Genomic DNA, 22,507 nt, shown 5'->3' with positions numbered 1-22,507 from the left:
TCATCGAATAACTGTCTCCTATGTTGGGAACAGTTGGATATTGAACCAAGACCCGACTAGTCATGATCATTGCAATGCTACTTATCTGCTGCTTTAGAAATTGGATGAGGCAGTGTGCCAAAAGAAGCAAGGCTCCCTGGTGTAGCTATCCCCTGAGAGGCTCTGCCAGAGCCTGGCAAGTACAGATATGGATGTGTGCAGCCAAACATCGGACTGAGCATGGGGAACCCAATGGAGAAGTTAGGGCAAGGACTGTAGAAGCCGAATGGGGTTTGCAAACCCATAGAAGTACAACAGTATCAACCAACCAGAACCCACCCTAGAGCTCCCCAGGGACTAAACCACCAATCAAAGCATAGACATGGGGGAGGGACCCATAGCTCCAGTTGGATATGTAGCAGAAGATTGCCTTATCTGGCATAACTGGGAAGGAAGGCCCTTGGTCCTGTAGAGGCTCAATGACCCAGGTAGAAGAATGCTATGGTGCTGAGGCAGAAGTGGGTGTGTGGGTAGGGGAGCATCCTCAAAAGAGGCAAGGGGAGGTGAGGGGATGGGGGCTTGTGGAAGGAAAACTGGGAAGAGGTATAACACTTGAAATGTAAATAAATAAGCTAACCAATAAAAATGAAAGAAGAAAAAAGAAGCAAGATTCCAATGACTGCTACAGGGCCAAGGAGGGTAAGAAGCCAAGCTACCAAGGGGTTAGAGTACCAAGGGGTAGAAGTGTTGGGAGCATAGAGTGCTCAGAGGTTCCACTGGGGCTCTTTGAGCATTTGTGGATCTTGTGAATGCCTGGTGCCCAGGTGGATCAAAAGAGGATGTCAGATTCCCTGGAACTAGAGTTACAGATGATTGTGAGCCACCCTATGGGTTGTGGGAAATAAAACTGCATTGTCTGCATGAACAAAAAGATGCTCTTAACCACTGAGCCATTTCTCCATCCTTGGGACTATGAATTTGAAAGTAAATGGGCTGGGGATAACACATGAGGAGTTGGAAAGTTGAGAAAAAGGAGTACAGGTTATAAATACAGTACTCATTTATGAACTTGTCAAATAAGTACCTATTAGAGAAAGGAATAAAGTTACTGCATGGTGCCAAGGTGGGTAAAGAATCCCAAGATGGGTGGGCTTAAATTACTTCCAAAAGCCATTCGTTGGGAAGTTTGTGGGAAGATCATATGGAAACCAAGACCACGGCAAACTCCCTGAAGTTCCAAAAGAGACAGTCCTCTACAGATTGGTACTATGTCTAAGAAACCTGTAATGAAGGACTACATTTACTACAGCCACCGTGGTCAAGGCTGGCTTGTTCAATAATTTTGGAAACAAGTTTAATGCCCTGAAGATTGATGTACTGTGCCCTAGTGGATAAATGTGCCCTAGTGGAAAGGAAGATGTGAAGAAATGTAGTGAGTTCAATTCTGAATTGAAGGTCAAGCTCAGGAAGAGGAAGAACATGATTTTCTCTGATTGGATGACCATTGAGCACATGTGTGAAGCCTCCTTAGAAACCAAGTTAGACAAGAAGCATTCCTTTTGGCCTACCTAGCTGCAAACTGTGTAAGAGAAAACCATAGCCCTTGCATCACAAACTTTGTAAATAAAAATAACATTATTACATACAAAAAAGAATAAAGCTCTTGCATTTTTAAATATTTCTTCTTTATTACTTTACACTGTTCCTTTATTAGCTACCCTAAGAAATCTTTATCTAAAGATTTTATAATTTTAGATCTTACTTTTAGAACTAAGTTTCATTTGAGTACACTTTTATATCTGCTGTCCATCATGGATCCAAGTTTATTGTGTGGGTGTGGATTTTCACTTGGTCCTGCCACCTGTTGAAAAGTAATCTTTAGCCAAGCACTGGTGGTGCGTGCCTCTAATCTCAGCATTGGAAAGGCAGAGACAGGCAGATCAATGTGAATTGGAGGCCAGCTGGTCTACAGAACAAGTTGTAAGACAGTATAGACCACACACACACACACACACACACACACCATCACCACCACCACCACCACCACCACCACCACCACCACCACCACCACCATCACTCTGAGGGAAAAGGAGCTTGCCAACAGAGAAAAGAACTCATAAAGTTGAGTGAACTCACACCCTATGAATCTTAGAATTCAGAAAGGCAAGAGTGGAACCATTCTCTGCCACCTCTGCCTGCACTGGAACATGGAACCTCATCACCCCACTGAGAGGACCCCATATGACCATAAATCATGTAGGAAAAACACCTGCTGTCCTCTTTAAAACATTAGTACTTAAAAGCATTTGAAGACATTGAACTTAGGAAGACACAAAATGGAGAAATTCTGGAAATGGAGTATCTAGGTAAGAAAACGGGAACTACAGATGCAAGCATCCCCTATAAAATACAAGAGATGGAAAAGAGAATCACAGGACTGAAGTTACAATGAAATATATCCATCAGAAATGTTGAATTCCAAACATCCCTGATACAAAACAACAGGAAACTGGGATACCATGAAAAGACCAAACCTATGAATAATAGCAAGAAAAGGAGAAGAACCCTAGTTCAAAAGCCTAGAAAATATTTTCAACAAAATCAGAGAAGATAATTTTCCACTCTAAAGAAGGAGATGCCAATATAGATACAAGCAACATATGGAACAGTAAATAAATTTTACCAGAAAGAAGGCTACAGAGCCAATGGACTGCACTCAAGTGGATTCACTATCTGGGTCTGAGTTAGATACTCTGCATGTATTTTATGGTTGTGTAGTTTAGTGTTCTCACAGGACAGACCACTGTGGCAGTGAGGGCATCTCTGACCCTCTTGGATGCGCTTAAGACCCTCTTCCTCCTCCTGGTTTGCCTCGTCCAGCTGTGATACAAGGGTTTGTGCATAGTTTTCTTGTAAATTGTTAGGCCATGTTCACTGGATCCTTGAGAGGCCAGCTCTTTTATATCAAGGGCTATGGAGGAGGAGTGAATATGATAGAGACAAGAGGTGGGGAGGGGAACATGGAGGAATGGAGAGAGGAGAGACTGTACTCAGTATTTAATGTATAAGAGAAAAATGAATAAAATAAATTTAATAATGGAAAATCACAAAAGGATCCCTGAAACAAGGAACTCTATATTTGAAAGAAAAAAAACTGATGAGACATGTTAGAACTCTGTCTTCTCTCTCTCTCTCTCTCTCTCTCTCTCTCTCTCTCTCTCTCTCTCTCTCTGTGTGTGTGTGTGTGTGTGTGTGTGTGTGTGTTGTGTTGTGTGTCCAGCCAGATGTAATGAATACCCATCAAATGTAAAGTTTAAGGGCAAATGCACATTCAGAGACTAGAGGTGGAAGATTTGTGAGGGCTTCGGGATCTCTTTCAGTGTGAATGCAGTAGTAATGATGCTTTGGAGACCTGCAGCAGAGCTGTAGGGCTAAGCTGTCTCTGTCCACTTTGTATTCGCTCATGGACTCCAATGGACACTCATGGCTTATCAGTTCTGTTGCTACCTCTAACTTGATCAAACATATCTATTGGTCACATGCAACAGGTCAGGTCCTCTGGTCTTTGCTCTGCCTTCAGGACCATTGACTTCCGGCTGACAGGTAAACCTGGAGCCAGCCAGCTGAATTGACATTCTCATGGTGCATGAAGGTTCTCTAAAGTCTGCTGTTTCTTCTCAGTTTCCTTGGTAATCACCAGCATTCCATGGATCTTTGATCCAGGGGCTTCTGAGTCCTGTGAAGAGGAATACACTGGGCCACGGCTATTCTGGGACTGGTGCCCAGCATGGGTATCCCTACATGGCATGGGTAGAATGAACATAGGCAGAACTCCTTGCCAGAATTTGCACTCAGTCCTCAAGGAAAAACGTTTTTCCTCTTCTTCCTTTCTTCCTTCCTTCCTTCCTTTCTTTCTTTCTTTCTTTCTTTCTTTCTTTCTTTCTTTCTTTCTTTCTCCCTTCCTTCCTTCCTCCCTTCCTTCCTTCCTTCCTTCCTTCCTTTCTTTTTTAAACTAGTTTATTAATGGATACGCAGCACATACACATGCGAGCTTCAGGGAGTAACCTGAAAGGGAGGTTAGAATTTGCTCTTATTTAACATTGCAACCAAAAACATAAATTTGTCTAAAAATGACAAGACAATGGGAAGGCACTTTGAGCTTCTGAGACAGCAAATTATAGGTAGACAAAAGGGATTTAAAAAAAAAAAAAAGGTGAGTTAGTGGGGCAGGTGGGTCCCTCTGGCACCTCCTGAGAAGGTTAAGACCTGTGGAGTCTCAATGATTGACAGCTGGTGAAGAAAGAGAGCCACATCTACCCATCAGCACACAAGGCATGGACAGAACTCTTTACATCTACATTCCAATGGCCACCGACACAAAATAATTCTACCAAATTGGCCTGCAAGCATGCCTTCTATTGTCCTTCATTATTCTTGCAACTTTCTCTAGCTATCCCGTGGAGTCACAGCTCTGCCACTCCACTGAAACCACCATGCTTCCTGGGATCTGAGCGAGCCTCCCGTGTCAGCCAGCACTGTGCACACTTGAGCATTAATGCCTCATCCAGACCAAGAGCCTCGCCTTTGTTCAGCTCCTGCTGTAAGACTCTGGGGAGCCTTAGCTTACCAGAGACCCCTGAGTGAACCACGTGGAGCCTGGATGGATGCAAAAAGCAAGAGGAATTTATTGTTCCAGTGCACAGGGGTCATCCCAGACCCAAAGGAGAGGTGCCCCCAGTGCCCATTCAGTGAGTTTTTATATTCCAGGGGCAGAATAAAGCATCAGCAACTTTTCCTCTATTTTCAACCTGTGATTTAAACAGAGCCTCCCAATGGCAAAGTCACCTGGAATTCCTACCTGGCTCTGTGCTCTTCTGCTCTGGTCTGTATCTTCAGCACACTGCTCTCTACTCTCTGGTATCATTTCTTGCAAGCGCCCGACTGGCCAGCAAGAACAACACTGCAACAGGATCCTTCCGCACATGTTTATTGGGAGAGCTTGATTGCAGAGGTGAAGAGACCCCCAAGCCCAGAACTGGTGCTGCTTATATAGGCCTAGGAGAGGCGTGTCTCACACCCGGATTGGTTGTGCTTGGGTTATGCTTCTCATTTGCATGCCTACATCTGATTGGTTAACTTGTCTCTCATCTGATTGGTTAACTTGTCTCTCATATGATTGGTTAACTTGTCTTTCATCTGATTGGTTAACTTGTCTCTCATCTGATTGGTTAACTTGTCTCTCATCTGATTGGTTAATTTTGGTTAATTCTCAAAACTTCATCTTGGCAAAGAAACTTTACTGCCTATGTATGTGTGGTGTCCAGTGGAAGCCAGCGCCACCCTGCAACAGCACATGTGGCTTCCCACAATCATCCTCCAGGGACCACAGTGCCTGCAAGAGCACTGGAAACACACAAAAGGAAGGGCCGTGTTAGGAGAAATCTACAGGACCCATGCTGGTCTGTGTTGGCATTGTGCTGGCACAGGCCTTCAGGTTGATTCTTCCAGAGTAATCCATTGCTCCATTCACACACCCTTTTCTAGCACCCTTGCCCAGCCTCAGGACACTGTCTTCTGCTGTCAGCATGTAGTCCAACTTTGAAGGACTCCACTTAGGAGGGAAGACAGGATTGGATTTGTCTCTAAGACAGTAGCTACATTGCCACCAAACCCCTGAGCACGGATGCTAGTAATTTGTTGAGGTAAGGGGACAGTCTTAAAAGTACAAAATAACCATGGGCTTTCCCACCTACACACCAGTTCCTGAATAATTATTTGGAGGCTTATTATTAATGTAAAAGGCCTAAGCCACAACTTAGGCTTGTTTCCTGTCTAGCTTGTAACATATTTAACCCACTTAAACTATACTATGTCTGCCAAGAAGCAAATTACCTCTCCTTGATTTCCTGTGTCAATCTTCCTTGGAGTTTGTCCAGAGTAAATCTTCCACCTCTGACTATCTCCTGTAGTTCCAATCCCTCTACTGGAACTGACCACCCCCCCCACACACACACCTTGATTTCCTGGCCTTTGCCTATAAGTTTAACTCCCGGAATACAAGGTGACTCACAGCAGCTCTAATTTCAGCTCCATGTATACATCACCTCTGTCCTCCATCGGTACTTTTACTCACATGCATTTGAAAAAGTTGCATCTCTGACATTTGTGGTAACACAACCTTTGGCTGTCTATAGAATTCCACAAAAGAATCTGATGGTAAGAGTACAAGCCATGAGACTCAGAAGACAAAACACATACCCTAAGAGCAATAATTGTAACCAAGTAGATTTCTTTATGGTGTGTTCTAGAGATAATCTCTTGTGTACTGTCTGGAGGTAATATATGTCAATTAAAAGAGGCTGCTGTGAGTCTCATCAGCCATTGCCTAACTCTGTGATGAGGGTAGACCAAGTTGTCACAATCATAGAAAAATAACAACTGTATCAATTAAATAAATTCTTAATTTTTCCAATGTCAGAAGGTGATAATTATTTTTGGTTATAGGCTGACTTCTTTTCTTTTCTTTTTTTATTAGATATTTTCTTCATTTACATTTCAAATGCTATCCCCAAAGCCCCCTATACACTTCCCCCGCCCTGCTCCACAACCCACCCACTCCTGCTTCCTGACCCTGGCATTCTCCTGTACTGGGGCATATGATCTTTGCAAGACCAAAGACCTCTCCTCCCATTGATGACTGACTAGGCCACCCTCTGCTACATATGCAACTAGACACACAGCTCTGGGGGTACTGGTTAGTTCATATTGTTGTTCCTCCTATAGGGTTGCAGACCCCTTTAGCTCTTTGGGTACTTTCTCTAGCTCTTTCATTAGGGGCCCTGTGTTCCATCCAATAGATAACTGTGAGCATCCACTTCTGTATTTGCCAAGCACTGGCATAACCTCACAAGAGATAGCTATATCAGGGTCCTTTCAGCAAAATCTTGCTGGCATATACAATAGTGTCTGGGTATGGTGGTTGTATATGGGATGGATCCCCGGGTGGGGCAGTCTCTGGATGGTCCTTCCTTCCTTCTCAGCTCTGAACTTTGTCTCTGTAACTCCTTCCATGGATATTTTGTTCCCCATTCTAAGAAGGAGCAAGTATCCACACTCTAGTCTTCCTTCTTCTTGAGTTTCATGTGTTTTGCAAATTGTATCTTGGATATTCTAAGTTTCTAGGCTAATGTCCACTTATCAGTGAGTGCATGTATAGGCTAACTTCTAATTTCCCCAGGTCTCTAATAGAAGGCAAATGTTGTACAAAACACTCAAAGTATTCCTTAAATAGAGTTCATATTTACCTTCAGTATAGTTTAGAAGCCAAGAAGCTGAACAACCTCCTGTTTCAGCATCTTCATAATTATTTGTGATCCCATAGTTAAGAGATGATTGGAAAAGGGAAAGTTATTTGAATCCTAGTTATCCATCTGCTGAATTTTCTATTTATGTATTTATTAATGTATAGATATAATCTTAGTTCTTAGCCCACACTGGCATGGAATTTTTCTATGTAAACCTCAAATGGTGGTTAAAAGAAAATTGGGCACTTAATGTACAAGATTGTATCTAGATCTTTGTCTCTGCCTGCATAAAAATCAACTCCAAATAGACTGAAGACCTTAAAGAAGATCTGATACTCTAAAATTGACATTAGAAAAGTAGGGAAAACAAACTAAGGGTGAAGCATAAGTTAGCATTTGTGAATTGAACTGCATTTTCACAGGAAATATGGAAAACCATTGATAATTGAGTTGTCATAAGTGTCACCATAGGGAACAAGTGTGGACAATATCAAAGGACAAAATAATTTTCCAGCATGTGAAATGGAAACCCTAGCACAGCGCTGGCAGAGCAAACATCTACACAACCATCATAAGACCTAGTGTGGAGATTCCTCAAAATGTGAAAGCATGTCTCCTGCAAGGCTCTGCCAGTGCCTGGAAAATACAGAAGTGGATGCTCAGAGTCATCCATTGAATGGAGCATAAGGTCCCCCAATGAAAGAGCCAGAGAAATACCCAGGGAGCTGAAGGGGACTGAAGTCCCATAGCAGGAACATCAATATGAACTAATCAGTACCCTCAGAGCTAATATCCAATATATATAAAGAACTCAAGAAGGTGGACTCCAGAAAATCAACCCCATTAAAAAATGGGGCTCAGAACTGCACAAAGAATTCTCACCTTAGGAATACCGAATGGCAGAGAAGCACCTGAAAAAATGTTCAACATCCTTAATCATCAGGGAAATGCAAATCAAAACAACCCTGAGATTCCACCTCACACCAGTCAGAATGGCTAAGATCAAAAATTCAGGTGACAGCAGATGCTGGCGAGGATGTGGAGAAAGAGGAACACTCCTCCATTGTTGGTGGGATTGCAAGCTTGTACAACCACTCTGGAAATCAGTCTGGCGGTTCCTTAGAAAATTGGACATAGTACTACCGGAGGATCCAGCAATACCTCTCCTGGGTATATATCCAGAAGATGTTCCAACCGGTAAGAAGGACACATGCTCCACTATGTTCATAGCAGCCTTATTTATAATAGCCAGAAGCTGGAAAGAACCCAGATGCCCCTCAACAGAGGAATGGATACAGAAAATGTGGTACATTTACACAATGGAGTACTACTCAGCTATTAAAAAGAATGAATTTATGAAATTCCTAGCCAAATGGATGGACCTGGAGGGCATCATCCTGAGTGAGGTATCACAATCACAAAGGAACTCACACAATATGTACTCACTGATAAGTGGATATTAGCCCAAAACTTAGGATACCCAAGATATAAGATACAATTTGCTAAACACATGAAACTCAAGAAGAATGAAGACTGAAGTGTGGACACTATGCCCCTCCTTAGAATTGGGAACAAAACACCCATGGAAGGAGTTACAGAGACAAAGTTTGGAGCTGTGATGAAAGGATAGACCATCTAGAAACTGCCATATCCAGATATCCACCCCATAATCAACTTCCAAACGCTGACACCATTGCATACACTAGCAAGAATTTGCTGAAAGGACCCTGATATAGCTGTCTCTTGTGAGACTATGCCGGGGCCTAGCAAACACAGAAGTGGATGCTCACAGTCAGCTATTGGATGTATCACAGGGCTCCCAATGGAGGAGCTAGAGAAAGTATCCAAGGAGCTAAAGGGACCTGCAACCTATAGGTGGTACAACATTATGAACTAACCAGTACCCCGGAGCTCTTGACTCTAGCTGCATATGTATCAAAAGATGGCCTAGTCGGCCATCACTGAAAAGAGAGGCCCATTGGACTTGCAAACTTTATATGCCCCAGTACAGGGGAATGCCAGGGCCAAAAAAATGGGAATGGGTGGGTAGGGAAGGGGGGGAGGGTATGGGGAACTTTTGGGATAGCATTGGAAATGTAATTGAGGAAAATATGTAATAAAAAATATTTTAATAAAAAAAGGAACTATACCACCAATCAAAGAAAACACATGGTGTAACTTGTGGCTCTCACTATATTTGTAGCAGAGGATGGCCCAGTTGGTCATCAATGAGAGGAGAGGCCCTTGGTCCTGCAAAGACTCTATGCCCCAATATAGGGGAAAGTCAGGACCAGGAATGAGAGTGGGTGGGTTGGGGAGCAGGGGAAGGGAGGAGGGGATAGGGGATTTTCAGAGGGGAAACTAGGAAGGGGGTAACATTTGAAATGCAAATAAAGGAAATATCTAATAGAAAGAAAGAAAGAAAGAAAGAAAGAAAGAAAGAAAGAAAGAAAGAGAGAGAGAGAGAGAGAGAGAGGGAGGGAGGGAGGGAGGGAGGGAGGGAGGGAGGGAGGGAGGGAGGGAGGGAGGGAGGGAGGGAGGGAGGGAGGAGAGAGAGAAGAGAAGAGAAGAGAAGAGAAGAGAAGAGAAGAGAAGAGAAGAGAAGAGAAGAGAAGAGAAGAGAAGAGAAGAGAAGAGAAAAGAAAAGAAAAGAAAAGAAAAGAAAAGAAAAGAAAAGAAAAGAAAAGAAAAGAAAAGAAAAGAAAAGAAAAGAAAGGCAAGCTCTGGAGTCAACCAGTGTGCAGAGAACGGATACAGAACAGAACACAATTCCTCACAACACCAAGAGGATCTGCCATATAGCACATGCTGGCTGTGCCTCTTCAGGAAGAGACACAAGCTTGTTTAGAGTTTCTTCCAACAGTGATTTGGTTGCAGGAAGCCAGGGCTCCTATCATCTTGGAAGCCTCTCCATCTCTAGTTCACATGGCAGCACAAAGCATCCCTTGTGCCCTGAAGAAAGCTCTGCCATCTCAACAGGATATGAATGGCTTGGCAGAAATACAAGCTGTGGGTTACCCAGATTTCAGGCTACAAAAACACTTTTTTTGTGAACAGCAGTCAGGGCCCTGGTGAACATCTCCATACCCATTTATAAAGAGATTTTGAAGACACTGAGATAGGACAACTGCAGATGGAATTAGAATTCATACAAATTGATCCAAACCGAGTCCTTTAACAAGGTGGCTACCCTACCTCCACATGTCTATTGAGGAAGAATGTATTTGGGCTTTCAAATCCAGGAGGTGCATCCTGTCACAAAAGTACCAAGGATTCTGAGCAAGAGGGTCAGAAGTTGTTAGCCAGCCTAGGCTACATAGCAAGACTTTGTCTCATAAAAAATAAAGGAGAGAATTGTGCTTAACTTGAGTAGACTAGAAGGACATTAGGCTAAGAAAATAATCTACAAAACAGAGACCAATATTGCCTAATTGACGCCTAAAACACAAATCTCCACTACTGATAAACAATAGCATGATGGAGAGGTGTTTGAAGGATGCATTCTAGGCAGTATGTAGGAGGAAGAGGGCAAATATGTAATGCACAGGGTGAAGACCACAGTGCATCATGAAGATCAGTGTGCTCTCACCACTGGAAAAATGGTGCTTTTGAAAGACAGACATGTTAGCTTGTTGCAGTATCCAGACGTTTATATAGATAGCAAATACGACACCGTAACACACTGTTCAAACACAAAAAGTTTATTGTAGATAAAAAATAGTCTGTGTATTCCAAGTTGTTTAAACCATACAATTTGTGTCCAGGTTCTAGCATATGGTACTCTTGGTGACACTTCTGCCTAAGCAGATCTTAAACCCAGATCTCTGTGGATATCCTTGATGGTTGATATTCACTCGGACACACAATGCCTAAAATCAGAAATAATTCACCCTTCAGTATCCAGGACCTTTTTTTAAAAATTATTATTAGATATTTTCTTCATTTACATTTCAAATGCTATACCCAAAGCCCCCTATACCCACCCCCAGCCCTGCTCCCCAACCCACCCACCTTCCTGGCCCTGGCATTCCCCTGTACTGGGGCATATGATCTTCACAAGTCCAAGGGCCTCTTCTCCTATTGATAGCAGACTAGGCCATCCTCTGTTACATATGCAACTAGAGACATATGCAACAGCTTTCAGGGGTACTGGTTAGTTCATATTGTTGTTTCTCCTATAGGGTTGCCGACCCCTTTAGCTCCTTGGGTACTTTTTCTAGCTCCTTCATTGGGGGCCCTGTGTTCCATCCAATAGATGACTGTGAGATCCACTTCTGTATTTGCCAGACATTGGCATAGACTCATAACAGAGAGCTATATCAGGGTCCTTTCAGCAAAATCTTTCTGACATATGCAATAGTGTCTGGGTTTGGTGGTTGTATATGGGATGAATCCATGGGTGGGGCAGTCTCTGGATAGTCCTTCCAGGATCTTTTTTAAAGGCCATCTTCATGGTTCATTTCTGTAGGTATTGGTTGATGCCACTGCTTTAGAAGGGACCCAATAAAAGGGATCCCCCTCTCCACTGTACAATGCCTGTCAGTGTTGTATATGTCTGGGTCATGCAAATGACACTGTTTCTTGAGATGTTTTACTTGAGATGTGGTATCCATGCCTAGGTGACTGAGAGGGCAGTACACCAGCTGACACCTCTTATCCCATATACACAGCAGTGCACTTGGTGGATGGAAAGGATTTGAGCTGCACCTTACCCTGATCACTTGACTTCTGCTGGAGAGAGAGCAACTTTGCAGCAGGGAGGAAGTTCCCCAAGTTGCCTCTTATAATCTTCTTGCACAACAAAGGGTCATGGTAAGGTTCTGGGTGTTCCTGAGATGAGAACATGTTTTCCTTCTCTTCTTGCTCCCAGTTCACCTGGCTGCTGATGCCACCTCTGTCTCCGGTGCTACTTCCCTACCAATCAGCAGGACATTCTTCCATCAATGAGACCTGAAAAAAGGGGTTTGGTAAGATTACCGAGTGTTAGCCAATCATGCTTTCCCCATGGCATGAGCAAGGAAGCATAACCTGTGTGACCATCTCCAGTCCACTGTGTTAGGGCTTGGCGGGCACCTCCTGCACTGTTCACCATGCAGACGAAACTGTTCTCAGACTTTGTCCCTTGTTGAGTGTGTTCCTAGGAGTCCTTTGGGGCTGCAGCAAAAGACCATTTGGGCAGTAAAGGTGCTAGTCTTGTATGGGGACACACAGCTGCATTAGCAGCAACATCCCTATGGGGTATCAGAAAGAAAACAGCTTTGATCTTGTGAGATACTGTTGAAAATAAGAAAGGCAGAGTATACTAGCATGTGGGCATAAGGAGGAGTGTGAATCTGATGACTTAATTCCCTAGGTTTTCTTAGGTGGTAGAAGGTAGCAGGAGACCATAAACCACCCAAAGGAAAACCCTGCTGTCAGACCAGAGGGTCTTACTTGTTTTCTTTTTTTTTTTTTTTGGTTTTTTTTTGTTTGTTTGTTTTTGGTTTTTTGAGACAGGGTTTCTCTTTATAGCTCTGGCTGTCCTGGAGCTCACTTTGTAGACCAGGCTGGCCTCGAACTCAGAAATCCGCCTGCCTCTGCCTCCCGAGTGCTGGGATTAAAGGCGTGCGCCACCACGCCCGGCTCTTACTTGTTTTCTTACAACAGGTTCTTACCCATGATCATGCTTGGAAACAGGTCCTGCTCTGGCTTCAACTATTAAACACTTCATATTTCACTTTGGCTCCACTCAAAACATAGTTGGTGGACTTTACCTTTTAAGCTCTCAGATGCCCTGGGGTAGTGTGCACCATGACATGATCTGGCTTCACATGGCTCCTATTAAGATGAACTGGTTAATGTTTCAGGTAAGGGTGTAGACAAGACAAAGCAATTTTGGAGAGACAACTAGAGTCACAAAAAATATGACAATACTTTGTTTGGAATACAGATTCTCTCCATTTCAACCATTCTCCCTCTCCCTCTCCCTCTCCCTCTCCCTCTCCCTCTCCCTCTCCCTCTCCCTCTCCCTCTCCCTCTCCCTCTCCCTCTCCCCCTTTCTTTCTCTCTCACTGTGTGTGTGTGTTTGTGTGTCCCTGTCTGTCTAAATAGGGTGAGTTGTGAGGGTATCTGAGTAATGGTGGGTTAGAAGCAAGCTGTCTATCAAGCCAGGATGGTTTTATGAGCTGCACCATGAGCAATGGACTCACCTGTTCATGTTCACTCTACCTTGCTTATGAGTACAAGATGGGCATTCCCTACACTCTCCTTGCTCTGTTTCTGGCTCCAAACTGGTAAGCACCAGTCATTTTGGACACAAACACGAGTAGATCAGATCAGACACTCTGGGGTCCTACTCTGCTTCCAGTGTCTACTTGTGTTGCACCCACCTCGGCCGGCGAGGAAGACACAACACCTTCGGATTCTTCTCAACAGCCTTTATTGCAAGAATGCCTCAATGCTGCTATGGGGACCCTGGGCACCTAGGGAGGTCTGCTTATATGCACCCCAGCACAGGGAAAGGCTTCGTGTCCTCCTGGGATAGGTTGAACTGCTGTCACCTAATTAGCATGTACCCGCTTGGGAAGGGGTTGGCGCCAGACTCGGGCTTATGCCTGTGCAGTGGTGTTGTTTATGACAACGGCACACCGGAAACTGGCGCCATCTTAGAGTTGGCTTCCTACACACTTGCTCTTCTAATGTCTCATGGGTACATCTGGAGACAGGCAGCTGATGATCTCTACATGCCTAGAAGTTCCTCTGAGGTTTGGTTTCCTGATGATGACCTGCATGTCATGGTACCTTGTTTCCAGAATTGCTGAGATCTATGGAGTACTTTGCTTGGCTGGCAAAACTGTGGAATCACCAGCCAACATGAACCAACCTAGAGGGCAAAGTCAGGACAATCATGAGTTCAGACCTTTCTCCCACAATCTATGCTCAGTCCTTAGGTCGCAAAGGACATGAGAAGGGTATCACACAAGCCAGACACACTCTGTTAATCTGCAGACAGAGGAAGAATTTGCTCTTAGTTTCATACTGTGATGTAGAAATGGTCTCCCTGCCCCGCGACCAGCACCCAACCATGGGAAATTCCTCCCTGGCTCTCTCCTGTATCTGTGTGCATCCTCAGTAGGCTGCTCTTCACTCTCTGGTATCATTTTTCAGGGAGCACAGTGCCTCTAAATGCTCTTCAAACAGACATAAGAAAGGGAGATCTTAGTAGAAATCTTCAGGACTTCTGCTTCACTGTGCTGGCCCTGTGCTGGCATGGGCCATCAGGCTGATTCTTCCCGAGTGTTCCATTGATCCCTTCACCCACCCTCCTCCAACACCCTGGCCAGGCTCAAGACACCATCCTCTGCCCTCTACATGTGGTGAAGTTACTCACAAAGGATACTGTGGGATTAGATTTAGCTGTGATAATACATTACCACCAACCCCTAAAATGTATATTCTTGTAACCTGTTTATTTCAAAGCATATCATTTAGTCCAGGAAACTGTTCAGTGAGTGCAAGCATTTGCTGCCAAGGGTGGGGACGTTAATCCATTCCCCAAGACAGATAGGGTGTAAAGACAGAACTGACTTTGGCTGGTTAACTTCCATGCACATACTGTAAATAAATATTTTTTTCCTTAAAGAAATTGACATTATTTTAAACAAAAAACCTAGAGGTAGAAGTGTATTGTAGTCTTTCCACTTACCTGGTACCATGGCTATCTCCAGGGTTCTTTTAACTCACAACCAGGTCTCTGTTGTTGGTCGGGTGCACTCGTTTGGATTGGCAGGCAGCAACATAAAGTTCGAAGGCCTCTTAGAAAGCCATTCCTCAGGGTCTTCCAGACCTGTCTTTGAAAGGGGGTCTGGGGCACAGTCTGACACCTGCCATGGAGGTGTCCCTGGAGTGTATTTGGGTAGGATGGTCTGGACTCTCTCTGTTGTATAGGAGGACCCTCACCCTTGGCCTCCTTCCTGGAGAATGGAGGTGATGTAACTTGTGAGTTCAGGATGTCTATTGACCCAGCTGTAGTCACAATGTGGAGCTGTCCCATGAGGTTCTCCTGAGGCAAGACTGGTGAAAGGGGTGGGTTGGTCTCTCCTCTGGATATGTTGGTGCCCTCACACTGGTCTTCTTCCACAGAAGCATGATGACAAGAAACACACTGTGAAGATCCCTTGTTCTTTGAATAGGTAGATATACCCAGCTTTGGACACACCCATGGATGTCTGGAGGGTGTAGATTTTCAGTGATGGATATTCCAAAGACTCTCCAGTAGAGCTTTCTTCTGAGGTGTCACTGATCTCTGTCTCCCTCCCAGATGGTCCTCATGTAGTGAGCCTTCTGGACAAGCTAGGGGTGGATACTGTGGAGTGGAGTTGTCTTCTTGTTGAGGCAGTTCCAGGTGGGTGGCATAGAGTGGCTCATTATAATTCTTTTTCCCTTCTCAAGACTTTCTGATTCATTGGGCAAACTGAAGGTGGAATGGGTAGGCACACTAGATGCCGTCCTTACAGCTCTTTGGATCTTTTGTTGTTGTTGTTGTCTTGTATTCCCAGGGTGACTGTTGCTTGATCATTAAATAAGTAGCCATCACCTGATCGAACTTTTTCTCCCGCAAACTTTCTCTTATCTCTCCTGGATTGTATCCCATGACACCCATGAGTACCATTATACTGGGGTCCAGGTGACTTTCAGTGTTCTCTCCCAAAGAAGTGGGAGTAGCTTCGTTGTCATGTTTTAGCCACTTAAATCTGGCAATGTCATGGACTTTTGGCCTCTCTCCAGGGTTGGCAGTTAGCAATTTGGCTATCACATCCCAAAGTTCTGGTGACAGACAGAAACTTCTAGGGTTCTTTCCTGCAAAGATATTCTGCTTTGTTGCTTCAGAGCTATATCCCTCGAAATGGAGGAACCCTGTGGCCATAAAATAAAGCACAACCCCCAAGCTCCAGACATCAGTGGCCCAGCCATTGTACCCTCTACCTTCAAACAGTTCTGGGGCACAGTAAGGGAGGGTTCCACAGAACTCGACCAGCTTCTGGCCCATGATTATCTTGGGGCCAAATCCAAAGTCAGCAAGCTTTACATTTCCTCTGTGATTCAATAAAATGTTTTCTGGCTTTAAATCCCTGTGGACAATCCCTTTCTGGTGACAATACTGGAGGGCATACACCATCTGTTTAAACAGCCTGTGGCACTCCTCCTCTGCTAGATAGCCAAACTCTTCAATTCTGCTCAGCAGCTCTCCTCCCACAGCATGCTCCAGAATGATGAAATGGTGGTGTTGATTATGTGTAAAAATTTAATAATATGGGGATGGTCAAGGGATTTCAAGATTTCTATTTCGGATTGGACAAGGGGGTTTCTCCTGCTTTGGGGGAGGATTTTTATTGCTACCTTTGTCTGGGTGAAAAGATGGCTCACCACTTTTACTTTCCCAAATGATCCTTGGCCAAGGGTTGTTAATATTTTATAGTGTTCTATTAAGGCGACTTCTCCAAAGGTGTTGGACCTGAGGTCCTGACATGCTTGCCACCTCTTCATCTTTGCTGATAGGTCAGTTGTTTTGTGGTCAGTGTCCACAACACCTAGGAATGCAAGATAAAAGGGAAGTAAAAGTGGGTCTAAGAGAAACATTTATAGCCTTAAATTCCTGTGATAATACAAACACAAAAGTGGTCCAAATGATCTAATGATGCATGTCACAGTCATAGAAATATTAGAACAAGCAAAATCCAAAAGAATTAGAATCAAGTTCAAAATATGAATTGATGAAATGGAGACAAAAATAATACAAAGACCAATGTAACTGTCTTAGTTTGGAATTCTTAGCTGTGAATAGCCTCCATGACCAAGGCAACTCTTATTAAGGACAATATGCATTTGGAGCTGCCTTACAGATTCAGGACTTAAGTCCATTATCACCAATGTAAGAATATGGTAGCATACTGGCAGGCATGAAGCAGGAGGAGATGAGAGTTCTACATCTTCATCTGAAGACTGTTAAGAGAAGACTGTCTCTTCTTAGAAGTTAGGAGTAGGAGCTCAAAACCCACCTGGACAGTGGCACACTTCATCCAACAAGGTGACACCTGTTAATAGTGCCACTCCCTGGGCCAAGCATATTCAAAACCACTTTGGTAACAAAGACTTGTTTATTCTAAGGATAACAATAACAAGTAATCTTCACCAAGATAACTCATAGAAATAGGAAGATACACATTAACAATATTAGACAGAAGATAATGCAGTATACAACAAATACAAATGGAATCCAGATATCCAAACAATCACTTGGGAATCTCTTTAAAATGTTCCAGTGAAATGGAAAAATCTAGAAAAAATTGATGAACCTCTAGATCACACTAAATTACCAACTAAAACTAAAAAGAGGGAAAACATCCAAACTGAAGACTGTATGAGTCAGAGGCAGTTGATGGCAAAAAGTTACAGTGTTTTCTGGGTAAAGGAGGGAGTTGCACATATGAACTCACAGCATTGTGACCTGCTCAGGCTCAAGTCAGTCAAAATCTCAGCATGAAGAGGGGAGGTGGACAAGAAATCACACACCTAGCTGATAGCCCTTCAAAACTGATAGCTGTCAGGAGAGCTATCAATTTTAAGGATGTGGCCCCTTAAGGATAAGATTGGACAGACTACTCTTCAGTGGAAGGCCACATACCTGAGAGTATAAAGACAAGAGAAACTGTACTTGATGGCCAGACACAAAACAAAAGACCCAAATCAGGATAGTAGGAAATGCTGAGTGGAGGATCTGGGAGGAGTTAGGGGAAAGGATAAATACAACCAAAATATCGTGTAAAATTCTCAAAAATCGCCGGGCATGGTGGCACACGCCTTTAATCCCAGCACTTGGGAGGCAGAGGCAGGTGGATTTCTGAGTTCGAGGCCAGCCTGGTCTACAAAGTGAGTTCCAGGACAGCCAGCAGAGAAACCCTGTCTCAAAAACAAACAAACAAACAAGCAAACAAAATCTCAAAAATCTAATTTCAAACAAAAAATGCAACAAGATTTAAATAGTGATTTAAAAGAATTTCTTAACAACAATAAAAACAAAAGAGGCCATACCAGACAAACTCATTGGTGGTTTTCATCAAATCTTTAAAGAAGAGTCCATACCAGTACTTCTGAAACTATTTATTAAACTAGAAAGAGTAGCAGGAGCAATCAAGATTCATCCTTAGGGAATGTATTACGCAGATGCTGAGGCCACATGGACACAGTAACAAGAGTCGTAGTAACATAATCAACACCCATGAACACAGACACAATAATCCTTAGTATGAGAGCTTAATGCCTCACACAGAATTCAACAGCCCTTGAAAGGACCAAACTTCCTGATCAAGATGGATTTGTCCAGTCATGCCAGGGCTGCAACAACCACCAACAATTGACAACGATACATAGAAATGGAAGGGCAAGAATCACATGTTCAACTGAAGAATGGAATTGTCATTTAAAAAGAAGAACATGGATCTGGGAACCACCCTGTAGTGTTTAACAAGCCAGTCCAGAGATACTGACTCTCAAGTGCTGAAGCATAATTAGGGGGAGGGGCCTGTAGTAAAAGGGATTCATTGGGAACGTAAAGAAGAAAGAAGGGACTGGGGTACAGGTTCTTGGATTAGGTGAATATTATTAAAGTACATTATGTGCATATTCAGAAATGTTTTAGGGAACTGTCCTACTTTATGCTTAATGTTTATTAACACAAATTTTAAAAAGTAAATAAACGGCAATGAAAATGAGTAGGTAGAAAAAGACAAATTGAAGATAATTAATGATGATAATTTAAACTATGTAAAAAAGAAAATCTAAAATCAAAGACAAACTTAAAAAAAAGAAAAAAAGGAAAACTAAAACCAGTACCTGCAAACCTCAAGCAGCAAAGTGAGAAAAAGGCTCACCATGTCAAAGTTCAAGCAGGTTCACCAATATCCAAGTCCAAACCTTTACCAGAATCCAAGTCCAAACCTTTACCAGAATCCAAGTCCAAAATTATCACCACAGTTCAAGTCTCCCAAACCACCACCAAACCACTCTCTGCACCAAAAGGGCAAAAACCAGCCCTGGGCAGTACATTATATGGACAGGTGTCTGTCATTTAAAACAGTTGTTCTTTGTAAGGTCAGAGCAAAACATGGACCAATGAGGGATGACCACACTCCTGTCCCAGAAGACTGCATTAGCTACTCTGCAGTCACTGCTACCAAGTGCCCAACCAGAAGCAACAGAATGGTTCATTTTGGCTCACACTTTGAGGGAACAGGGAAAGCATGATGTAGAGTGATAGCATGTGGCTGTTCACACAGTACTGCTGGTCACCCCATGTCCAATGCCAGGTCAGAAAACTCCTTCCTAGAGCTAGAGCCCACCTTCTAAAGCTAGATTCCAGCTTCCCTTCACAGTATTACCAGTCAGAGACCATGAGTTCTGACACAAGTGTCTATAGGGGATTTTTTTTTAAAAATTCAAACCACAACAAGAACTGTCTCCACTTTTAAGGTAATAGAAACAGTAATAGGAATAGTGATAATATAGGCCCCAAACCTTTATGCTTTAATGGGTATAGACTCTGGTTGCAGGAAATATTTACAAAAGAACCAACAAGTTTCCACACAACTGCCAGGCACCAGCAACTCTCTGCCACATGGTGCCTAGCTGGCCAGTCACTGGAAAGCAATGGCCAACCTGTTTTTATCGCATGGAGACTCTCTGACCCAGAGCTCCTGAACTGTCTCCACCCAGCTTGCTAGGTTCCCACAGGTGGGATCTGCCATTGAAATGGGAAGACTAGTCATTGCATCTTGTCCTCATGCTAAAACCTTCCATAAAGCCTAATTCTCTCCTGCTTCCTCTCTTTCTCTCTCCAACTGGGAAGTCCCTCCTACTTGCCCAGTGATTGGCTCCTTCATTTATTAAGGGATTGGTTCACAAGAAGTCACCTGGGTATGTGACTCACTCCTTGTTCACAGCCCCTCCCAGGAGAGTGGAATTAGCATCAAAATACAAACAGCACCAGGCCCATCCACAATAGACTGATATTTACCAGTAAGAAAGAGAACCCAGAGGATGCTCCTATGTCCTTTGGAGTAGTACCCAAAATCTGTTCTAACAACTGTCTTTTACAGACCTCAACATATCTATGTTCAAAGTAGTCATTTCTTTATATATACTTGCTGTCCAAACTATGCCCCTCAATGTTGTTGTCCTGTCACAAAATATTCTTTTTCAAACACCCTAGGGCAAGTTACCTAAGTATGTGGGACTTAGAGGAAGGGAGTTTGGTCAGAGCTTCCCCAAAAGACTCTTATTAGATTTCTCATCAGAGACCTAGAAGCCCAGGAGACAGAAGGCAGACATCTTCCTGATGATCAAAAAAGAAGAACATCAGCTTAGAATCCTACAGACACCAAAAGCTGTAGGCATGGGAGATAGAGAATCTTCAAATGTCAAAATCTCATCCTGTTCTACAACAAATTGCCTTAGACTGGGAAATATATAAACAACAGAGATTCATTTCTTGTACTTTTGGAGATTGGTAAGTTAAGAACAAGATACTCAGGATATTTGATGTGTATTGAGTGCCAGGATACTAAGGGTATATAAGGCCTTTTATCTTGCTCTAACATGGTATTTTGTTGTGTATTCTCACATGGTCCTGGGAAATGAAACTCTCTTTCATTTCTTTTTATTTTCATATATATAAGGTTACAATCCCCTTCAGCTCCTTCAGTCCTTCCCGTAACACTTCCATAGAGGTCCTCTAGCTCAGTCCAATGTTTGCTGCCTGTAAGTATCTCCATCTATGTCAGTCAGATGATGGTTGAGCCCCATAGAGGATAGGCATGTAAGACCCATGTCTGCAAGCACAACATGGCAATAGTGTTGGGATTTGGTGTCAGGCCCTATAGGGGACACATTCTTTCATGATTGTGAACACCTGGATTGCTACCACAAAGGCCTCAAATCGGACTGAAGATTCAACATAGATTTTTGTGAGGCACGTGTCCCATCATCAGGCCCCAAAACTAGAGCTGGTTACTATCACTGTACTAATACCATGCAGGTTTTGTCACTATTGCTCTGTAGTACAGCTTGAGGTCAAGGATAGTGGCTCCCCTAGAAATTCTTTTTTTTTTTTTTGAGTTTTTATTTTTTTTATTTTTTTTATTAGGTATTTTCCTCAATTAAATTTCCAATGCTATCCAAAAAGTCCCCAATACACTCCACCCCCCCCTAGTCCCTTTTTCTCCGGCCGGAAGAAAGGGGTCTGAGCGGAGAGGGAGTGCCTAGCCTGAACATCTGCAGCAGACATCCTGGTTCCGGGTACCCACCGAGTGTATTCTGCACAGGTGAGAGTACAGAATACAGAAGCTAAAAGCTTCTGGGATGGGGGGAGCCACAGAGCTTCTAAGGCAGCCCCCTTTTCGGGCCCCAGACAGCTGGCCACTTTTCTGGCCAGTGGTTAGGGATCCGACCGGCCCAGGAACTCTTTGCCTGTGCATCGGCAGCGGACATCTTGGTTCCGGGACCCCGCCAAGTGTACTCTGCACAGGCCCCAGACATCTGGCCACCTACTGGAGAGAGGAAAGGGGTCTGAGCGGAGAGGAAGCGCTTTGCCTGAGCATCAGCAACAGACAGCTTGGTTCCGGGACCACGCCCAGTGTATTCTGCACAGCCCCAGACATTACCAGATGGCAAAAGGAAAACGCAAGAATCCTACTAACAGAAATCAAGACCACTCACCAATATAAGAACTCAGCACTCCCACCCCACCTAGTCCTGGGCACCCCAACACAACCGAAAAGCTAGACCAGGATTTAAAAGCATATCTCATGATGATGGTAGAGGACATCAAGAAGGACTTTAATAACTCACTTAAAGAAATACAGGAGAACATTGCTAAAGAGTTACAAGTCCTTAAAGAAAAACAGGAAAACACAAACAAACAGGTAGAAGTCCTCAAAGAAAAACAGGAAAACACATCCAAACAGATGATGGAAATAAACAAAACTATACTAGACCTAAAAAGGGAAGTAGACACAATAAAGAAAACCCAAAGTGAGGCAACGCTGGAGATAGAAACCCTAGGAAAGAAATCTGGAACCATAGATGAGAGCATCAGCAACAGAATACAAGAGATGGAAGAGAGAATCTCAGGTGTAGAAGATTCCATAAAGAACTTCAGCACAACAATCAAAGAAAATACAAAATGCAAA

The 22,507-nt window shown here is 43.5% G+C and overlaps 1 pseudogene; it reads right to left on the bottom strand.

Annotated features, from left to right (window-relative positions):
* Positions 1-14,418: 14,418 nt before the first annotated feature.
* On the bottom strand, positions 14,419-16,808 carry LOC110295460 (sperm motility kinase X-like; annotated as a pseudogene).
* Between the last annotated feature and the right edge of the window lie 5,699 nt (positions 16,809-22,507).

This window comes from Mus caroli, unplaced genomic scaffold (assembly GCF_978045245.1).
Source record: "Mus caroli unplaced genomic scaffold, Mus_caroli_1 scaffold_4, whole genome shotgun sequence".
NCBI lineage: Eukaryota > Metazoa > Chordata > Mammalia > Rodentia > Muridae > Mus > Mus caroli.
This window is presented reverse-complemented; position numbering and strand designations above follow the sequence as displayed.